At 36.4% G+C, this 22,925-nt stretch overlaps 1 protein-coding gene across 1 annotated transcript in view; it reads right to left on the bottom strand.

The window, feature by feature from the left end:
* Nos (Nitric oxide synthase) overlaps positions 1-22,925 on the bottom strand; it is a 441,191-nt gene that overhangs the window by 132,380 nt on the left and 285,886 nt on the right. The gene's annotated exons all lie outside the window — the stretch shown is intronic.

Here is a 22,925-nt window from a genome sequence, read left to right as displayed (position 1 = left end):
CCTTTAATTAGAATTTATGCTATGTTTTAAGTAAAACAAGTATGTACGGCCGTAAGTTCGGCCAGGCCGAATCTTATGTACCCTCCACCATGGATTGCGTAGAAACTTCTACGAAAGACTGTCATCCACAATCGAAATACTTGGGTTGTGATATCTTAAAACTTCTTAACATCGTTTTATAAATTGTGAGTTAGACCATACGTGGTATGTATTAGACAAAAAAGTTATGTATAGTTAAGTCTACAAATAATTACGAATCGATATGGACTTTTTGCACGGTACGTAGAGAGCCAGAATTGAAATATGGGGGTCGCTTATATGGGGGCTATATACAATTATGAACTTGATACGGACCAATTTTTGTGTGATTGGAAATCGCTTTATCTGAGGGATATATATAACTATAGACCGATATGGCATGGTTGTTAACGACCATATACTAGCACAATGTACCAAATTTCAACTCAATCGGATGAAATTTGCTCCTCCAAGAGGCTCCAAAACCAAATCTCGGGATCGGTTTATATGAGGCTATATATGATTATGGACTGATATGGACCACTTTTGGCATGGTTGTTAAATATCATATACGATCACCACGTACCAAATTTCAAGCAGATCGGATGAATTTTGCTTCTCCAAAAGGCACCGGAGGTAATATCTGGGGATCGGTTTATATGGGAGCTATATATAATTATGGGCTGATAGGAACCAATTCCTGCATGGTTGTTGGATACCATATACTAACATCACGTACCAAATTTCAACCGAATGGGAAGAATTTTTCTCTTCCAAGGGGCTCTGGAGGTCAAGTCTGGGGATCGGTTTATATGGGGCCTATATATAATTATGGACCGATTTCGACCAATTTTTGCATGGGAGTTTGAGGCCATATATTAACACCACGTCCAAATTTCAACTGAATCAGATGAATTTTGGTCTTCCAAGAGGCTCCGGAGGTCAATTCTGGTGATCGGTTTATATGGGGGCTATATATAATTATGGACCGATGTGGACCAATTTTTGCATGGTTGTTAGAGATCATATACTAACACTATGTACCAAATTTCAACCGGATCGGATGAAATTTGCTTCCAAGCAAGCCAAATCGCGGGATCGGTTTATATAGGGGCTATATATAATTATGGACCGATGTGGACCAATTATTGCATGGTTGTTAGAGACCCTATACTGACACCATGTACCAAATTTCAGCCGGATCGGATGAAATTTGCTTCTCTTATAGACCTCGCAAACCAAATCGGGGGATCGGTTTATATGGGGGCTATATATAATTATGGACCGATGTGGACCAATTATTGCATCGTTGTGAGAGACCATATACTGACACCATGTACCTAATTTCAGCCGGATCGGATGAAATTTGCTTCTCTTAGAGGCCTCGCAAGCCAAATCGGGGGATCGGTTTATATGGGGGCTATATATAATTATGGACCGATGTGGACCAATTTTTGCATGGTTGTTAGAGACCATATACTGACACCATGTACCAAATTTCAGCCGGATCGGATGAAAATTGCTTCTCTTATAGGCCTCGCAAACCAAATCGGGGGATCGGTTTATATGGAGGCTATATATAATTATGGACCGATGTGGACCAATTATTGCATCGTTGTTAGAGACCATATACTAACACCATGTATCAAATTTCAGCTGGATCGGATGAAATTTGCTTCTCTTAGAGGCCTCGCAAGCCAAATTTGGGGGTCCGTTTTTATGGGAGCTATACGTAAAAGTGGACCGATATGGCCCATTTGCAATACCAACCGACCTACATCAATAACAACTACTTGTGCCAAGTTTCAAGTCGATAGCTTGTTTCGTTCGGAAGTTAGCGCGATTTCAACAGACGGACGGACGGACGGACGGACATGCTCAGATCGACTCAGAATTTCACCACGACCCAGAATATATATACTTTATGGGGTCTTAGAGCAATATTTCGATGTGTTACAAACGGAATGACAAAGTTAATATACCCCCATCCTATGGTGGAGGGTATAAAAACAATACTTAACAAGTATATACGGCCGCAAGTTCGGCCAGGCCGAATCTTATGTACCCACCACCATGGATTGCGTAGAAACTTCTACGAAAGACTGTCATCCACAATGGAATTACTTGGGTTGTGGTATCTTAAAACTTCTTAACATCGTTTTCTAAATTGTGATTTAGTCCATACATGGTATATATTAGACAAAAAAGTTATGTATAGTTAAGTCTACAAATAATTACGAATCGATATGGACTTTTTGTACGCAGAGAGCCAGAATTGAAATATGGGGGTCGCTTATATGGGGGCTATATACAATTATGAACTTGATACGGACCAATTTTTGTGTGATTGGGGATCGATTTATCTGAGGGACATATATAACTATAGACCGATATGGACCTAGTTAGGCATGGTTGTTAACGACCATATACTAGCACAATGTACCAAATTTCAACTCACTCCGATGAAATTTGCTCCTCCAAGAGGTTCCAAAACCAAATCTCGGGATCGGTTTATATGGGGCTATATATGATTATGGACTGATATGGACCACTTTTGGCATGGTTGTTAAATATCATATACGATCACCACGTACCAAATTTCAAGCAGATCGGATGAATTTTGCTTCTCCAAAAGGCACCGGAGGTAATATCTGGGGATCGGTTTATATGGGAGCTATATATAATTATGGGCTGATAGGAACCAATTCCTGCATGGTTGTTGGATACCATATACTAACATCACGTACCAAATTTCAACCGAATGGGAAGAATTTTGCTCTTCCAAGGGGCTCTGGAGGTCAAATCTGGGGATCGGTTTATATGGGGCCTATATATAATTATGGACCGATATCGAGCAATTTTTGCATGGGAGTTTGAGGCCATATATTAACACCACGTACCAAATTTCAACTGAATCAGATGAATTTTGGTCTTCCAAGAGGTTCCGGAGGTCAAATCTGGTGATCGGTTTATATGGGGGCTATATATAATTATGAACCTATGTGGACCAATTTTTGCATGGTTGTTAGAGACCAATTACTAACATCACGTACCAAATTTCAGCCGGATCGGATGAAATTTGCTTCTCTTAGAGGGCTCGCAAGCCAAATCGGGGGATCGGTTTATATGGGGGCTATATATAATTATGGACCGATGTGGACCAATGGTTGTTAGAGACCATATACTGACACCATGTACCAAATTTCAGCCGGATCGGATGAAATTTTCTACTCTTAGGGGCCTCGCAAGCCAAATCGGGGGATCGGTTTATATGGGGGCTATATATAATTATGGTCCGGTTGTTAGAGACCATATACTAACACCATGTACCAAATTTCAGCCGGATCGGATGAAATTTGCTTCTCTTAGAGGCCTCGCAAACCAAATTTTGGGGTCCGTTTATATGGGGGCTATACGTAAAAGTGGACCGATATGGCCCATTTGTAATACCATCCGACCTACATTAATAACAACTACTTGTGCCAAGTTTCAAGTCGATAGCTTGTTTCGTTCGGAAGTTAGCGTGATTTCAACAGACGGACGGACGGACGGATATGCTCAGATCGACTCAGAATTTCACCACGACCCAGAATATATATACTTTATGGGGTCTTAGAGCAATATTTCGATGTGTTACAAACGGAATGACAAAGTTAATATACCCCCCATCCTATGGTGGTGGGTATAAAAAAATACTGATAAACATTTTATTTTTTCATTCATACTAATAAAGAACATCTCAAGAATCAGTTAGAATGTTATTTCGTGGTGTCGTATAACGATCATATCACAAACATTTTAATTGACGTTTCGACGCTTTGTGTTCAATGGCGTTTGTGGCTGAGTGTGCTAAGACGTTCTGTTATGGTGCCAACAAAGAATGTCCTTAAAATAGGAATGCGCGTTTTATTTATCATAGAGAACGCATTTCTGTGATTCAAAAATTTTGATAAACTTATCAGCGAAGGAAGGAGCTTTTTATGACTTTATTTTTAAAATATATTTTACTTGCCACAAAGACTTTAATACAACATGGTGAAACAGCATAAAACAATAATTAATTCAAATGTTATTCCCAATAACAAGTAAGAAAACTTTTAAATAGAATTGTATCTTAAATGCACACTTACGGCAATTCTTTGTGTTTCTTTGGGATCCGATACTAAAATCAATAGTGTAAGAAAGATACAATCTTTTGAACCGGGCATGCTGCTTTCAGTGCAGACTTACTTAGACTATTTGGTCAAATGTGGTACCATAGTGATCATCTGCTCTTATATTACTCAGTGCCACCCAATTTCACTGTAAGCTCAATTACAAATCAAATGACAATGGGAGAAATAAACATATAACAGGTTTGGTTGCGATAGTCAACGTGATTGTATATTTAATGCCTGTGAGTTGAATTCTCTTTCATGTATGGTCATAATAATGAGCATCATCAAATTAAACATTTTATTTACAATATATTACTTATTTAAAAGATGAAATGTATCATATTCTACAGAAGAAGAAGAAGAAGATTTCTTTACATGATTCTATCGAAGACCATAGACTACTGCAGGCCATGTCTGGTATGTTTCTATGGTAGTCACTTGAGTAAAATACTGTATATAGCATAACCAGTTGTCAGCAACTGTTACATGTTCTTGTTATGGGATACACGTGAATACATAGTGTTTGTGTGAATATGGGAGTGTGAGAACAAGAGTACGTACGTTTATAGACATTGTAAGCAAACACTCAACATACAACCACATACATTCACACTGTTTATACTCTCTTTCTCTCTTGCACTCTCATACTTTAACATATGTTGTGTTAATAAATTAAATTTTGTTGGCTGCCGTGCTTTCTTTTTTCATTTCTCTTTTTACTCTGGCATGGTAAGTCTTGTCTGCGAGGTAATGGGAAATCGAGGAAAATTGACAGAAATTAAATTTGATTAAAAGTATGCCAAACGCATGACAATTAAATTTAATTGCTTTTTAAATAAGTGTTAAATACAATTTTTATTTTTACAACTCGTTAAAAGTCTCTTCCTTGCATCTTGTGTCATACATTTACATACACAGTGAAACCTCTAAGAAGTGGACATGTATGGTTGCCCACAATGAGAGGCTGGTTTTGTGCATAATAAGAGGCAAATGAGCCTCAAAAAAAAATTTACACCAATCAATGTGAAATAAGTTGTGAAACTATATTGAAAATAGGAAATAAATATAAGTGTATTATACCTTAAATTAAAACTTGAGATCCCAGTTACAAAATAGGAAGAAAAATTAATCCAGATTTTTTTTTTTGGTTTAGGGGAAAAAATAACAAAAACAAAAAACATTAATTTCGCATAGCAAAAAAAACTTGTGCACCAAAAATAAATGAAAATTAAACCAATAACACTCCCAGGAAAAAAAATTGGAAGTTCTTCCAAAGGCACAATTTTAAAAGCACTTCCAGAAGATGCACTCCCAATGCTGTTCTTTATTTTAACTACCCAGTTCTTTTAATTTAATTTTTTATAACTTGATTTTTTCATACTTTTAATGGGTAATTTTAACTTTTTTGTTTCAAATACGTTAAAATCGAAGTAAGAATTCATAAAATGGTACAAATCATTTAAATTTTGTCGAAACAAATGCAAAATCCAATCTGAAAAAATTGTGAATTTTTGAAAATATTTGAGGTCAAACGTTTCCGACAAGTCTTAGAATTCAAAAAAAATTATAAAAAATTATAAAAATTAATTATTTGATAAAACATCACAGAATTTTTTTAATTTACATCCTAAACATTGAATTCGGACCACACCTAAAGAAGTGATGCAGTGCAACGGCTGTTGAAATGGAGGACTTCCGTCCTATGACAAGCCCATGTTAAATGCATCGCATCTGCGTTAATTTTGCATCACTTCCGAATCCAAAAAGAATATTTTCATTACTTTTTTGGCGACGCTTTTTTTGCTCGGACTAGTTTACAAACAATTTTTCTTTCATGTACATTTAATGAGAGTCAACTTTTCTTATGTATTTTGACCTGCTGAATTCGAAAAAAATTTTAAGAAAATTTTTTTTTGTTGAACAGTTTTTGAGATATCCCGTTAGTTTTAGTTTTTCGCTCAAATTATATCTCGTGTTAGAAATGTCCGATTATATCGTTGTTGGTACTTAAATGAAAGGTATTAAGATGACAAATAGTAGTTTATAATAGGATCTGTGATAAATTCAAAATATCGGTGCGAAAAGGCCAAATTTTCAAAAAAAATCGTATTTTACAACAACTATATTTTCTACAGAAATAAAATTTTGACAAAATTTTCTATAGAAATAAAATTTTGACAAAATTTTCTATAGAAATAAAATTTTGACAAAATTTTCTATAGAAATACAATTTTGACAAAATTTTCTACAGAAACAAAATTTTGACAAAATTTTCTTTAAAAATAAAATTTTCTATAGAAATAAAATTTTGACAAAATTTTCTATAGAAATAAAATTTTGACAAAATTTTCTATAGAAATAAAATTTTGACAACATTTTCTACAGCAATAAAATTTTGACAACATTTTCTATGGAAATAAAATTTTGACAAAATTTTCTACAGAAATAAAATTTTGACAAAATTTTCTATAATAATAAAATTTTGACAAAATTATCTATAGAAATAAAATTTTGACAAAATTATCTATAGAAATAAAATTTTGGTAGATTATTTTTGGCGATATGGACCAATTTTTGCATGGCTGTTAGCGGACATATACTAGCGCAGTGTACCAAATTTCAACCGAATCTGATGAATTTTGCTCCTTCAAGAGGTTCCGGAGGTCTAATCTGGGGATCGATTTATATGGGGGCTATATATAATTATTGACCGAAATGACCCATTTTTTTCATGGTTGTTAGATACCATATACGTACACCACGTACCAAATTTCAACCGAATTGGATGAAATTTGTTCTTCCAAGAGGCTCCGGAGTTCAAATCTGGGGATCGGTTTATTTGGGGGCTATATATAATTATGGACCGATATGCACCAAGTTTTGTATGGTTGTTAGAGACCATATACTAACACCACGTAGCAAATTTCAACCGGATCGGAAGAATTTTGTCAAATCTGGGGATCGGTTTATATGGGGGCTATATATAAATATGGACCGATATGGACCAATTTTTGCATGGTTGTTAGAGACCACATACTAACACCACCTACCAAATTTCTTGCTCCTCCAAGAGACTCCGGAGGGCAAATCTGGGGATCGGTTTATATGGGGGCTATATATAATTATGGAGCGATATGGACCAATTTTTGCATGGTTGTTAGAGACCATATACTAACACCATGTACCAAATTTCAACCGGATCGAATGTATTGTGCTCCTCCAAGAGGATACGCAAGCCAAATCTAGGGGTCGGCTTATATGGGGGCTATACGTAAAAGAGGTCCGATGTGGCCCATTTGCAATAACATCCGACCTACGTCAATAACAACTAGTTATACCAAGTTTCAAGTCGATAGCTTGTTTCGTTCGGAAGTTAGCGTGATTTCAACAGACGGACAGACGGACGTGCATAGATCGTCTCAGAATTTCACCACGTCCCAGAATATATATACTTTATGGGGTCTTAGAGCAATATTTCGATGTGTTACAAACGGAATGACAAAGTTAATATACCCTATGGTGGAGGGTATAAAAACATGTTTTACACTGAAGTATCCATTATAATTTGGATTTTTAAACTGGTATTTGTTTATGCATGAATGGTATTATTTATATACCAGGAAAAAGAGAATGAAAATTCCATAAGTGAGATTTGTATCCTAATTTTAATTTTATTGATCCTAGATAGATCGCCAAAAATGTCTTTATTTTGAAGAAACCATCTCTTTGGCTCGGATTCAATACCAAAATCCTTAAAGGAAAGTAGAAATCTTTGGATCCAAGTAGATCCAGGGAAACCTCGCACAAGAGCACACCCACAGTCGCCTTAATTTTGTCCACAATTGGCAGGAATTTACTTATGAGAGATTAATTTTAATATGATAATATAGCAAAACGCGTCTCAAAAATTGCCCACTTTTAAGATATGTCCGTTTTTCGGAGTGTTCAAGTTTGAGAGGTTTTACTGTAGAATATGTTTTTCATATATTTCATACTTTTTGACATGTGGAACCATTAACCATTTGCAATTTATTCACTCCCACATGAGTCCTTAACGAAGATGAACATTTTCATTTACTCCAGTAGGCATTGACATAAATGTCATATGCACTGCGTATACGAGTATGAATGTAAGCTCGTGTGTGTGCATTTATTTTTTAATCGAATTCAATTATATTAATTTGTTACAATGTGTAAATAAATACAGATTAATTTCGAATACAATTAACAACCATGGAAACATAGTAGATATCAGAAATCAATCAACAAATTAAAATATATGGTAGATATATTAATTAAAACAAGTATATACGGCCGTAAGTTCGGCAAGGCCGAAGCTTATGTACCCTCCATCATGGATTGCGTAGAAACTTCTTCTGAACACTGCATTCCACAATCGAATTACTTAAGTTGCGGTAACGCTTGCCGATGGCAAGGTATCTTAAAACCTCCTAACACCACCTTCTAAATTGTATGTAAGTCCATACGTGGTATATATTAAATCAGAAAAGATCGATCCAATACGTATATAATTCAGTTTGACAAAGTAGACACAAAATTTTGACAAAATTTTTACAAAATTTTCTATAGAAAGAAAATTTTGGTAGATTATTTTTGGCTTAGTGGCAACCACGATTATGAACCCATATGGTCCACTTTTTGTCTCATTGGACCAATTTTGGTATGGTCCTTAGCGACCATATACTAACACCACGTTCCTAATTTGAACCGGATCGGATGAATTTTGCTCCTCTAAGAGGTTTCGGAGGTCAAATCTGGAGAACGTTTTATATGGGGCCTATATATAATTATGGACCGGCACGTTTATGGACCGGCACGGTTGTTAAAGATCATATACTAACACCATGTTCGAAATTACAACCGGATTGGATGAAATTTGCTTCTCTTTGAGGCTCCGCAACCCAAATCCGGGGATCGGTTTATATGGGCGCTATATATAATTATGGACCGATGTGGACCAATTTTTGCACGGTGGTTAGAAACCATATACCAACACCATGTACCAAATTTCAGCCGGATCGGATGAAATTTGCTTCTCTTTTAGGCTCCGCAAGCCAAATCGGGGGATCGGTTTATATGGGGGCTATATATAATTATTGACCGATGTGGACCAATTTTTGCATGGTTGTTAGAGACCATATACCAACACCATGTACCAAATTTCAGCCGGATCGGATGAAATATGCTTCTGTTAGAGGCTCCACAAGCCAAATCTGGGGATCGGTTTATATGGGGGCTATATATAATTATGGACCGATGTGAACCAATTTTTGCACGGTTGTTAGAGACCATATACCAACACCATGTACCAAGTTTCAGCCGGATCGGATGAAATTTGCTTCTCTTTTAGGCTCCGCAAGCCAAATCTGGGGATCGGTTTATATGGGGGCTATATATAATTATGGACCGATGTGGACCAATTTTTGCATGGTTGTTAGAGACCATATACCAACACCATATACCAAATTTCAGCCGGATCGGATGAAATATGCTTCTGTTAGAGGCTCCACAAGCCAAATCGGAGGGTCCCTTTATATGGGGGCTATACGTAAAAGTGGACCGATATGGCCCATTTTCAATACCATCCGACCTACATCGATAATAACTACTTGTGCCAAGTTTCAAGTCGATAGCTTGTTTCGTTCGGAAGTTAGCGTGATTTCAACAGACGGACGGACGGACGGACGGACGGACGGACGGACATGCTCAGATCGACTCAGAATTTCACCACGACCCAGAATATATATACTTTATGGGGTCTTAGAGCAATATTTCGATGTGTTACAAACGGAATGACAAAGTTAATATACCCCCATCCTATGATGGAGGGTATAAAAATTGAAAGGAATCTAAGAGTGGATATTTGTATGGGATTTCTTTTTTTAAATCAATTGAAATGAAAATGAGTTTTCTTTTGTCAAGTAGTGGGTCTAAGTTTATAGCTCAACTCATGCCAAGAACTTCCACTGTAAGAGAGCTATTCATTAGAGTATCTAGTAACCGAATTCGGACAATAGTTAGATAGAGTGGCAGCAGCGTTACCGCTGCAGGTGTTACACTAATTTTACCAAATATGCACACTTTTTATACGATGTACCACTCTGTGGAACATGATATTACACTCAAAAAAAGTGAACCCTCTATTTCACTAAAACCAATTTAACTTTATTTTAGTTCATGGAATTATTATGTTTGGAGAAAGTTTCCTTTAATATAATAATTTTTTGCGCACGTTAGATAAATTAACTAAAAAACGGAAAAAATTATACATAAATTAAGCATAATGATTTACTAAATTCGTGTTTCTCACAAGATAGTTCATTATTTCTTTAAATTTGAAAATTTTACTAGAAATGCGTTCATTATGAACTTCGTATGTCACTAAAGCCATTCTTGCAATTTTGAACTCCATTTTTTTTTTCCTTCAAACTATTTTTGTGATATGGGCGTGATGCCAGCATTTGTAATACTGTTTTGTTAAAATTTTCTAAAAATATTAAAAATTTTCTAAAATTAATCGAAAGTTTTCTTTCCTGGTGGGTTCGCTGTTTTTTCAGTGCATAAATTAGGTTAGGTGGCAGCCCGATGTATCAGGCTCACTTAGACTGTTCAGTCCATTGTGATACCACATTGGCGAATTTCTCTCTTATATCTGAATGCTGGCCGATTCCATGTTAAGCTCAATGACAAGGGACCTCCCTATTATAGCCGAGTCCGAACGGCAGTCCCCATTGCTGTGAAACCACTAATGTTAGACAAGCTTTGAAACCATCAGAAATGTCACCAGCATTACTGAGGATAATCAACCATTGCTGGGGATAATCCACTATTGCGTTGACTAAGTTTAGGTTAGGTTATGTGGCAGCCCGATATATCAGGCTCACTTAGACTATTCAGTCCATTGTGATACCACATTGGTGCTGCCCGATTCCATGTTGAGCTCAATGACAAGGGACCTCCGAGTCCGAACGGCGTTCCACATTGCAGTGAAACTACTTAGAGAAGCTTTGAAACCCTCAGAAATGTCACCAGCATTACTGAGGTGGGTTAATCCACCGCTGAAAAACTGTTTGGTGTTCGGTCGAAGCAGGAATCGAACCCACGACCTTGTGTATGCAAGGCGGGCATGCTAACCATTGCACCACGGTGGCTCCCTGACTAAACTACAAGAGTAGCTTAACCAACAGAGGAAAAGTTTATTTGTCAAATTTATTTGGGCAAAGTCCTATAGAATGCAAAATGGTTGGATGGACAGACGTTTCGGAAGTAGCACATTCCCCATCAGCATCCTCTACTTGCAGCCAAACTATCAGAAAACAAGTATATATAGCAGTAAGTTCGGCCGGGCCGAATCTTAAATACCCACCACCATGAACCATATATTACGGTTTCCTTTGAAATTTCAGGAGGGCTTGAGGACTTGAGGACACTTCCCGAAGATAAATTTAATGATTTCACCTATGAGGACTATATCAGATTCTGCATTTATAAGAACCATTTTTGTTTGAGATTTAGAGAATTCATTAACATCTCTTGTAAGTATGCAAGAAAATTATAAAATAACGTCTTGATTTGAAATCTTAAATCTGTAGAAGTAAAATCTGGAAATTTTACATTGAGTTTCAAGCAATTTTCATGATCAGTGCGCCTTCTACACCCTCAAGAAGTGAAGTCGGTCTATATGGTGGCATTACCATATGGACCGATAAAAACTTAATCCGATACACGTTTTTGTGAGCCTAAATATACCAGAATATTTACAATTTTGCCTGAAACCCAAGGAGTTAAATCGTTCTCATGGGGACTATACTAAAATATGGACCGATACTCACCGTTTTCGGCACACCTCTGTATGACCCGAAATACCTCTAGATTTCCAATTTCAGGTAAATTGAATAAAAACTGCGATTTCTATAAGTCCAAGAAATAAAATCGGGAGATCGGTCTATATGGGGGTTATACCAAAATATGGACCGATACTCACCATTTTTGGCACACCTCTTTATGGTCATAAAATACCTCTAGATTGGCACACGTATTTGTGGTCCTACAATACCTCTAGATTTCCAATTTCAGGTAAATTAAATAAAAACTGCGGTTTCTATAAGCCCAAGACCCCAAATCGGGATGTCGTTTTATATGGGGACCATACCAAAACATGGACCGATACTCACAATTTTTGGCACACGTATTTGTGGTCCTACAGTACCTCTAGAATTCCAATTTCAGGTAAATTGAATAAAAACTGCGGTTTCTATAAGCCCAAGAAGTAAAATCGGGAGATCGGCCTATATGGGGGCTATACCAAACCATGGACCGATACTCACCATTTTTGGCACACCTCTTTATGGTCATAAAATACCTCTAGATTTCAAATTTCAGGCAAATTGGATAAAAACTTCTATTTCTATAAGCCCAAGACCCCAAATCGAGAGGTCGGTTTATATGGGGACTATATCAAAACCTGGACCGATATAGCCCATCTTCGAACTTGACCTGCCTGCAGACAAAAGACGAGTTTGTGCAAAATTTCAGCACGATTGCTTCATTATTAAAGACTGTAGCGTGATTACAACAGACAGACAGACGGACAGACGGACATCGTTATATCGTCTTAGAATTTCTCCCTGATCAAGAATATATATACTTTATATAGTCGGAAACCGATATTACAAACGGAATGACAAACTTATTATACCCCCGTCACCATTCTATGGTGGTGGGTATAAAAATCGGGCATTTCGCTAAACCCAAAGTAAATTAAACTCGAACCTCCCGAAAGAAAGTTTTCGATTGTCTGCTTGCCTAAAATAAATTTTGTACAAATATTCAAAAATTTTCGATATAAAATTTTGACAACATTTTCTATAGAAATAAAATTCTTTACAAAATTTTCTATAGAAATAAAATTTTGATAAAATTTCCTATAGAAATAAAATTTTGACAAAATTTTCTATAGAAATAAAATTTTTGACAAAATCTTCTATTTATGAAAATGAAATTTTGCAAAAAATTTTCATTGGAAATAAAATTTTGCAAATTTTGGCAATACAAAGTATTTCTTTCGAATAAAAAAAAAACATGTTTTTCTACTAACTACAACAATTTGATCAATAACTTTAAAATAAGTTCTTCTTAATTTGGTAGATTTGTGATAAAATTTTCTTGGAATTTTCGTAGATTATTTTTGGCATGAGTAGCAACCGTGCCCATCAGTCGATCTAGCCATGTCCGTCCATCTATCTGTGAACAAATATTTGTGATCAAAGTCTAGATCCCAGTTTTAGGTTGCAAATTTGCGAATCCCTAGTGATACCTGTAGGCGTTGAAAGTTGGTCACCTCGGGGGTATGGAATTTTGTTTTAGCTGTCAACTCCGCAATTTTGAACCGATTACGATGATTTTTTCTTTGCTGTATAGAACTTGTAAAGCTGTATAGAACGATTATCTTTTACTGTTCGCAAGATATGGGCCCAACAATTTATTTTTTTTGCAAAATTTTGGGAAAATAGGGTCAGTATTTTGAACCTAGTTTTTGAGTGGAGTAATAATTTTTCTTCTTAACTGCATTCCCTAAAAAATTCTACGAATTTTAGAAAAAAAAATAGGTACCCATGTGCTTTAGATTAAAAGTTGTAAAGTCCACAAGTTAGAATTTCAAAAAAAAAATATTGAATTTTGACAAAAAAAAATTTTTTAGATTTCTCCCAATCTTTTATTACTTGTTTCTTATAAAACATCATATACGTTTAAAGCTTTTATCGGCCATTTTGGTGAAGTAGTATATGAGTTTTTCTCCTACCAAAATGGGCAATTTTTCAACAAGAAAAAATGTTGTTTTCAAAAATTCTCATTTGGCAAAGCACCGATTGCTTAGCCGATCTGTTTTCCAAAAAGCCCTACGTATCCACTAACTAACTATAAAAGATTCCAACATCCTACCAATAAACAGCTGAGAAATATGCAAATTACAAAAAAATAACGTTCTTTCAACATATGTCCCCATTTTGGGGATTTTTGATACCAATTTTGGGAATGGTATATTCAGCAATGTTTCTTAGAACAATTTTCCCTGCAAAAAAATCAATAAAAATCATAATCACATATTTGCAACCTAAGAGGAAACCATCTCAGCTTCCATACAAAGAAAAAATTATGTTGATATCTTTATCCGTTCAAAAGTTGCAGAATTATTAAAAAAAAAACCATTTGGAACCAGTGTGCGATGGACATTTCCACCAAGTAGTATAGCAGCATTTAGTGGTCCAACATTTGTTCCCACTCCATATGTATTTAGGGGTTCATTATTTGCATTACGACCAGCAAATCCTATGCCAGCATTAAGGGGTCCAATATTTGCTCCTATGCCATTATCAATTCCATCCGCGGCTACACCCATAATCGCGACAACGAAAGCAACCACCAATCCGAATAAATTCATTATTGGGAAACGACACCATTTCTGATAAGCATCAATTTATATACTCGCGGTACCTTCATATTCATTAATTTATCGCTTAATTCTTGTTTTTATTTTTAAAGTATTTAATTATGCTATTATTTGGGAACTAGCAACTAATTAGCAATCTTATTGTCTTATTTTCTCAATATTTAGAAATCAATAATTGAATTTGTTTAAACTAGTAATAATTCTAACTGGTAATAAATTAAACTAGTAATAATTAAAGCTATTGCACAGAAAAAAAATTTAAGTAAAATACGAGAAAAAAATTAGTGGAACGAAAATTTGGAGAAACGCATTTAAAACAAGTGAGGAAAGTCTAAAGTTGGGCGGATCCGACTCATTTTCTAAATCCCCACTTTCGATACCATCTCGAATTTTTCAAATTTCTTGAGTGCTATATATAAAGGTTGTTGTTTCCATGGTCCATGTCCATATGTTAGAATCCGACCCGATCTGGACAGAATTTTTTAAACTTCTACAAAATCTATACACTTAAGACGACTAATGCTCTGGTGTGAAACGCACACAGAAAATATCTATAACGATAATTTTAACTTATTTTTATTGCCAAAAAAAAAATATTTGTTTATAGTTAAATTTTATTGTTTTTTTGCGAACTTTTCCACAGCTCAAAACAATTTCCCTTTTTATAACCTCCACCCGTCTCACAGTGGTTCCAAAACGCTTTATATACCCTTCACCACTACTGTGGTACAGGGTATAATAAGTTTGTGCATTTGTATGTAACGCCAAGAAGGAAAAGTCTGAGACCCATCGTTTAGTATACCGATCGTCTTAGAATTAAATTCTGAGTCGATTTAGCGATGTCCGTCTGTCTGTCTGTTCATGTATTTTTGTGCGCAAAGTACAGGTCGCAGTTTAATTCCGATCGTCCTCAAATTTGGCATAGGGTCGTTTTGGGGAACAAAGACGATCGCTATTGATTTTGGAAAAAATCGGTCCAGATTTAGATATAGCTGTCATATATATTTATCACCGATCTGGTTATAATTGGCGTGTTTATCAACCGATGTTCTTCAAATTCCGTATATCCGAATATTTTATGAGTCTCGAAAAACTTGCAAAATATTATCCAAATCGGTTCAGATTTAGATATAGCTCCCATATATATCTTTCGTCCGATTTGGACTCATATGGCAACAGAGGCCAAAGTTTACTACCGATTTTCGTGAAAGAGTAGAGTTGGCATTCTACCAATACTTGGTAAATTTGATTGAAATCGGTTCATATTTAGATATAGCTCCCATATATATCTTTCGTCCGATTTGCACTTATATGACTTCAAAACCCAGAGTTTTGCCCTGACTTGCTTAAAATTTTACACGAGAGGTAGGTTTAATGGTTTCGTTATGTGTGCCAAATTTGGTTAAAATCGGTTCAGATTTAGATATAGCTCCCATATATCTTTCGTCCGATTTGCACTTATATGACCTCAAAAGCCATAGTTTTACCCTGACTTGTTTCAAATTTTGCACAAGGAGTACGTTTAATAGTATCGGTAAGTGTGCCAAATTTGGTTGAAATCGGTTCAGATTTAGATATAGCTCCCATATATATATCTTTCGCCCGATTTACACTCATATGACCACGGGAGCCAAAGTTATACTCCCATTTACGTGAAATTTTGCAGAGATTGCAGTATTATTATTCTAACTATGCATGTCATATTTAGTCAAAATCGGTTCAGATTATATATAGCTCCCATATATACGTACACCAGAGATGGGGAAATATGGTAGACTTTTTCATATTTTAGACCCATTTTCAATGGGATTTTCCTCCAATTGACTGGATAGTTTCAACGGAGAATATATTTAGTATGATATTTAAGTGTGTCAAGTTTGATCTAATTTGGTTCAGGTTTAGATAAAGCCTCCATATTATTCAATTTACCTGAAATTGGAAATCTAGAGGTATTGTAGGACCACAAATACGTGTGCCAAAAATTGTGAGTATCGGTCCATATTTTGGTATAGCCCCCATATAGACCGATCTCCCGATTTTACTTCTTGGGCTTATAGAAACCGCAGTTTTTATTCAATTTATCTGAAATTGGAAATCTAGAGGTATTGTAGGACCACAAATATGTGTGCCAAAAATTGTGAGTATCGGTCCATATTTTGGTATAGCCCCCATAAAGACCGATCTCCCGATTTTACTTCTTGGGCTTATAGAAACCGCAGTTTTTATTCAATTTACCTGAAATTGGAAATCTAGAGGTATTGTAGGACCACAAATACGTGTGCCAAAAATTGTGAGTATCGGTCCATATTATGGTATAGCCCCCATATAGACCGATCTCCCGATTTGGGGTCTTGGGCTTATAGAAACCGTAGTTTTTATCCAATTTGTCTGAAATTGGAAATCTAGAGGTATTTTAGGACCATAAAGAGGTGTGCCGAAAATGGTGAGTATCGATCCATATTTTGGTATAGCCCCCATATAGACCGATTCCCCAATTTTACTTCTTGGGCTTCTAGAATCCGAAGTTTTTATCCTATTTGCCTGAAATTGGAAATCTAGAGGTATTTTCGGGTCACAAAGAGGTGTGCCGAAAATGGTGAGTATCGGTCCATATTTTAGTATAGCCCCCATAAGAACGATCTCCCGATTTAACTCCTTGGGTTTCTAGAAACCGTAGTTTTTATCTGATATGCCTGAAATTGTAAATATTCTGGTATTTTAGGCTCACAAAAACGTGTATCGGATTAAGTTTTTATCGGTCCACTTGGTAATGCCTCCATATAGACCGACTTCACTTCTTGAGGGTGTAGAAGGCGCACTGATCATGAAAATTGCTTGAAACTCAATGTAAAATTTCCAGATTTTACTTCTACAGATTTAAGATTTCAAATCAAGACGTTATTTTATAATTTTCTTGCACACTTACAAGAGATGTTAATGATTCCTCTAAACCTCAAACAAAAATGGTTCTTATAAATCCAGAATCTGATATAGTCCTCATAGGTGAAATCTTTAAATTTATCTTTGGGTTGTGTCCTCAAGTCCTCAAGCCCTCCTGAAATTTCAAAGGAAACCCTAATATTTTGTTCATGGTGGTGGGTATTTAAGATTCGGCCCGGCCGAACTTACTGCTGTATATACTTGTTTTTTACTAACATTGTGTTTCATCCCAGGGCGTTATCCGATTTAAATTTTAATTCTACAGATTTTGTAGAAATACATAAAATTGTCTCCATTAAAAGTATTTGTATCTAGAAACGCAAACCTTTATACAGCTCCCAGCAAATTTGAAGTAGTTGAGATGGTAACACAAATGTTTGTGTATATAGTGGTGAAGGGTATAATATAGTCGGCCCCGCCCGACTTTAGACTTTATTTACTTGTTTGGAAATAATTCTGCATATTTTGAACGGATGCAGATATCAACATAATATTTTCTTTGTGTGAAAGCTGAGGTATTTTCCTCTAAAGTTGGTCACCTTGGGGGGTATGAAATTTTGTTTTAGCTGTCCAATTTTGCTCCACAAATTTGAACCCCCATAGGATGGGGGTATATTAATTTTGTCATTCCGTTTGTAACACAGCGAAATATTGTTCTAAGACCCCATAAAGTATATAACAGGTTGGCTGATAAGTCCTCGGTCTAACAAAGAAAAACACATTTTATTGTCAAAATTCGTTTTTATTATTCAACATAGTTCCCTTCAAGAGCGATACAACGATTATAACGACCTTCCAATTTTTTTGATACCATTTTGGTAGTACTCCTTCGGTTTTGCCTCAAAATAGGCTTCAGATTCGGCGATCACCTCTTCATTACAGCCAAATTTTTTCCCTGTGAGCATCCTTTTGAGGTCTGAGAACAAGAAAAAGTCGCTAGGGGCCAGATCTGGAGAATACGGTGGGTGGGGAAGCAATTCGAAGCCCAATTCATGAATTTTTGCCATCGTTCTCAATGACTTGTGGCACGGTGCGTTGTCTTGGTGGAACAACACTTTTTTCTTCTTCATATGGGGCCGTTTTGCCACGATTTCGACCTTCAAACGCTCCAATAACGCCATATAATAGTCACTGTTGATGGTTTTTCCCTTCTCAAGATAATCGATAAAAATTATTCCATCCCAAAAAACAGAGGCCATTACTTTGCCAGCGGACTTTTGACATGTTTCATCAATTGTCACATATCGACGGAAAAACTCGGGTGTATTACTAGTTAACAGCTGCAAACACCGCTCAGAATCATCAACACGTTGTTGTTTTTGGTCAAATGTGAGCTCGCGAGGCACCCATTTTGCACAGAGATTCCGCATATCCAAATACTGATGAATGATATGACCAACACGTATCTTTGATATCTTTAAGGCCTCTGCTATCTCGATCAACTTCATTTTACGGTCATTCAAAATCATTTTGTGGATTTTTTTGATGTTTTCGTCGGTAACCACCTCTTTCGGGCGTCCACTACCTTCACCGTCCTCCGTGAACATAGTGGACGGAAATCAACAATAATGGAACAATCCATTATTGTTGATTTCCCTGGGGCAGAGTCCGGAAACTCTTTATCAAGCCAAGTTTTTACTTCCACCGTATTTTTCCCTTCAGAAAACAGTATTTTATCAAAACACGAAATTTCTCTTTTTCCATTTTTTTCACAATAACAAAAGTTGCTTCACAAAAGACGCTCTATCTCACAAACTAAATGACTAACAGACGTCAAATTTTGACACGAATCTTTTGAAGGTTGGTACTATAAAAAAATAATATGCATTTAATACTGGCAACGCCATCTATGTGTCAGACCGGGGACTTATCAGCCAACCTGTTATATTCTGGGTCGTGGTGAAATTCTGAGTCGATATAAGCATGTCCGTCCGTCCGTCCGTCTGTTGAAATCACTCTAACTTCCGAACGAAACAAGCTATCGACTTGAAACTTGGTACAAGTAGTTGTTATTGATGTAGGTCGGATAGTATTGCAAATGGGTCACATCGGACCATTTTACGTATAGCCCCCATATAAACCGACCCCCAGATTTGGCTTGCGGAGCCTCTTGGAGGAGCAAAATTCATCCGATCCGGTTGAAATTTGGCACGTGGTGTTAGTATATGATTTCTAACAACCATGCAAAAATTGGTCCATATCGGTTCATAATTATACATAGCCCCCATATAAACCGATCCCCTGATTTGACCTCCGGAGCCTCTTGAAGGAGCAAAATACATCCGATCCGGTTGAAATTTGGTAGGTGGTGTTAGTATATGGTCTCCAACAACCATGCAAAAATGTGTCCATATCAGTCCATAATTATATATAGCCCTCATATAAACCGATCCCCAGATTTGATCTCCAGAGCCTCTTGGAGGAGCAAATTTCATCCGATCCGGTTGAAATTTGGTATGCGCTGTTAGTATATGGTCTCTAGGTTAGGTTAGGTTAGGTTATGTGGCAGCCCGATGTATCAAGCTCACTTAGACTATTCAGTCCATTGTGATACCACAGTGGTGAACTTCTCTTTTATCACTGAGTGCTGCCCGATTCCATGTTAAGCTCAATGACAAGGGACCTCCTTTTTATAGCCGAGTCCGAACGGCGTTCCACATTCCAGTGAAACCACTTAGAGAAGCTTTGAAACCCTCAGAAATGTCACCAGCATTACTGAGGTGGGATAATCCACCGCTGAAAAACTTTTTGGTGTTCGGTCGTAGCAGGAATCGAACCCACGACCTTGTGTATGCAAGGCGGACATGCTAACCATTGCACCACGGTGGCTCCAGTAGTCTCTAACAACCATGCAAAAATTGGTCCACATCGGTCCATAATTATATATAGCCCCCATATAAACCGATCCCCCGATTTGGCTTGCGGAGCCTCTAAGAGAAGCAAATTTCATCCGATCCGTCTGAAATTTGGTACATGGTGTTGGTATATGTTCTCTAATGATCATGAAAAAATTGGTCCACATCGATCCATAATTATATATAGACCCCATATAAGCCGATCCGGAGCCTCCGGAGCCTCTTAGAGGAGAAAAATTCATCCGATCCGGTTGAAATTTGGTACGTGGTGTTAGTATATGGTATCTAACAACCATGCAAGAATTGGTCCATATCGGTCCATAATTATATATAGCCCCCATATAAATCGATCCCCAGATTTGTCCTCCGGAGCCTCTTAGAGGAGAAAAATTCATCCGATCCGGTTGAAATTTGGTACGTGGTGTTAGTATGTGGTCTCTAACAACCATGCAAGAATTGGTCCATATCGGTCCATAATTATATATAGCCCCCATATAAATCGATCCCCAGATTTGATATCCGGAGCCTCTTGGAGGAGCAAAATTCATCCGATCCGGTTGAAATTTGCAACGTGGTGTTAGTATAAGGCCGCTAATAACCATGCCAAAATTGGTCTATATTGGTCTATAGTTATATATAGCCGATCTCCAATCACACAAAAATTGGTCCATATCGGTTCATAATCATGGTTGCCACTCGAGCCAAATATAATCTACCAAAATTTTATTTTTATAGAAAATATTGTCAAAATTTTATTTCTATAGAAAATTTTGTCAACATTTTATTTCTATAGAAAATTTTGTCAAAATTTTACTTCTATAGAAAATGTTGTCAAAATTTTATTTCTATAGAAACTTTAATCTTAATTATATACGTATTTAATCGGCCTTTGTTAGTTTAATATATACCACGTATGGACTATGTGGTATATAGTATTACGGTGTTAGGAAGTTTTAAGATACCTTGCCATCGGCTTCAGTAGAAGTTTCTACGCAATCCATGGTGGAGGGTACATAAGCTTCGGCCTGGCCGAACTTACGGCCGTATATACTTGTTTTGTTTAATATATACCCTGCATGGACTAACAAACAATTTAGAAGACAATGTTAAGAAGTTTTAAGATACCTTGTCATCGGCAAGTGTTACCGCAACCCTAGTAATTCGATTGTTAATGACAGTCTTTAGTAGAAGTTTCTACGCAATCTATGGTGGAGGGTACATAAGATTTGGCCCGGCCCAACTTACGGCCGTATATACTTGTTCTTTGCTGGATAGAACTTGAATAAATCGCTAATTTTTCTCCTTGTGCAAAATTTAAAGCAACTCTAAGTAAAAGTTTGGCTTGGGGGCCACATTAGATACTGGCAAAATGCGGTGTTACTTTTGCTTGTATGGCCCCAGGAGCCAAAGTTTTACTTTAATTTGCTTCAAATTTGACCGTTTACTTTTATTTGCTTCAAATTTTGCAAAATGTGCCAAATTTGGTGGTTCAGATTTATGGTATATGTAGCTTCCATATAAATCGTCCGTTCGAGTTGGACTCGAGAACATTAACCAGTTTTGCGGCAACAATTTTGCGATTGCGAAAAACATGTTACATTTTCACCGTCCAAAAATAACATTTTTCTTGAGGAGGTGATCACATTCCTTCTTTGGATGGAATATTTTTTGGTCGTTATTCTCAAATAGAAAGTTCATACCATTAGGAATTAGAGATCTAACCAATAATCCGCCTTCTCTGAGGTATTATTTAGGCATACTCATCAAGGCGAATTTCAATGTCACCTAAACCGATAGACTTCAATTAATTCATTCATTTAATAGTCCTTTACAAAATTCTTTATTTATGTACATGGGGAAAAATTAAATTTTAGTGGGTTGATGCACCGATTCCAGCAGAAAGTGGTCCAAGAGAACCTTTGGCTCCAATACTATGGCTATGGCCACCATGACTACCACTTGCACCAGCTCCAATATGTGCACCCACTTTTCCAACGCCAACTCCAATACCAGCTCCAACACCATGAGCAGCAACACCCATAAGACCAATGACAAAGGCAGCGACTAAAGTGAATAGTTTCATTGTGGAAAGATCTTTAATTTTGACTGATAAAGATTCTGGTAGCTCATCGAATTTATATACTTCTGGGATGTATAAAATGCTACTAGTTTCAAAATTAGTTCTTATATTTTGAATGTTAATATACAAATTAGAATATGATACAAATTAGATCCGATCGTCGAAAACTGGTAATCATTATAAAGACAAATTTAATGTTATCGTTAATAATTTGACGTACTTGAATATGATTTTGAAATTTGCATATTAGACACGCGTTCAATTAGAACAATGCGAAAAAATATGTTGCATAACTTAAGGCGTCCGATAAAAATCAGTAAGATGATAAAGAACTTTCTATCACGACGAATTATATAGAATCGATAGAACAAGGTCCCTTGCACGGTTGCCAATTTTGCCGATTT

The sequence above is a fragment of the Haematobia irritans genome, chromosome 2 (assembly GCF_050003625.1).
Source record: "Haematobia irritans isolate KBUSLIRL chromosome 2, ASM5000362v1, whole genome shotgun sequence".
Lineage (NCBI taxonomy): Eukaryota > Metazoa > Arthropoda > Insecta > Diptera > Muscidae > Haematobia > Haematobia irritans.
This window is presented reverse-complemented; position numbering and strand designations above follow the sequence as displayed.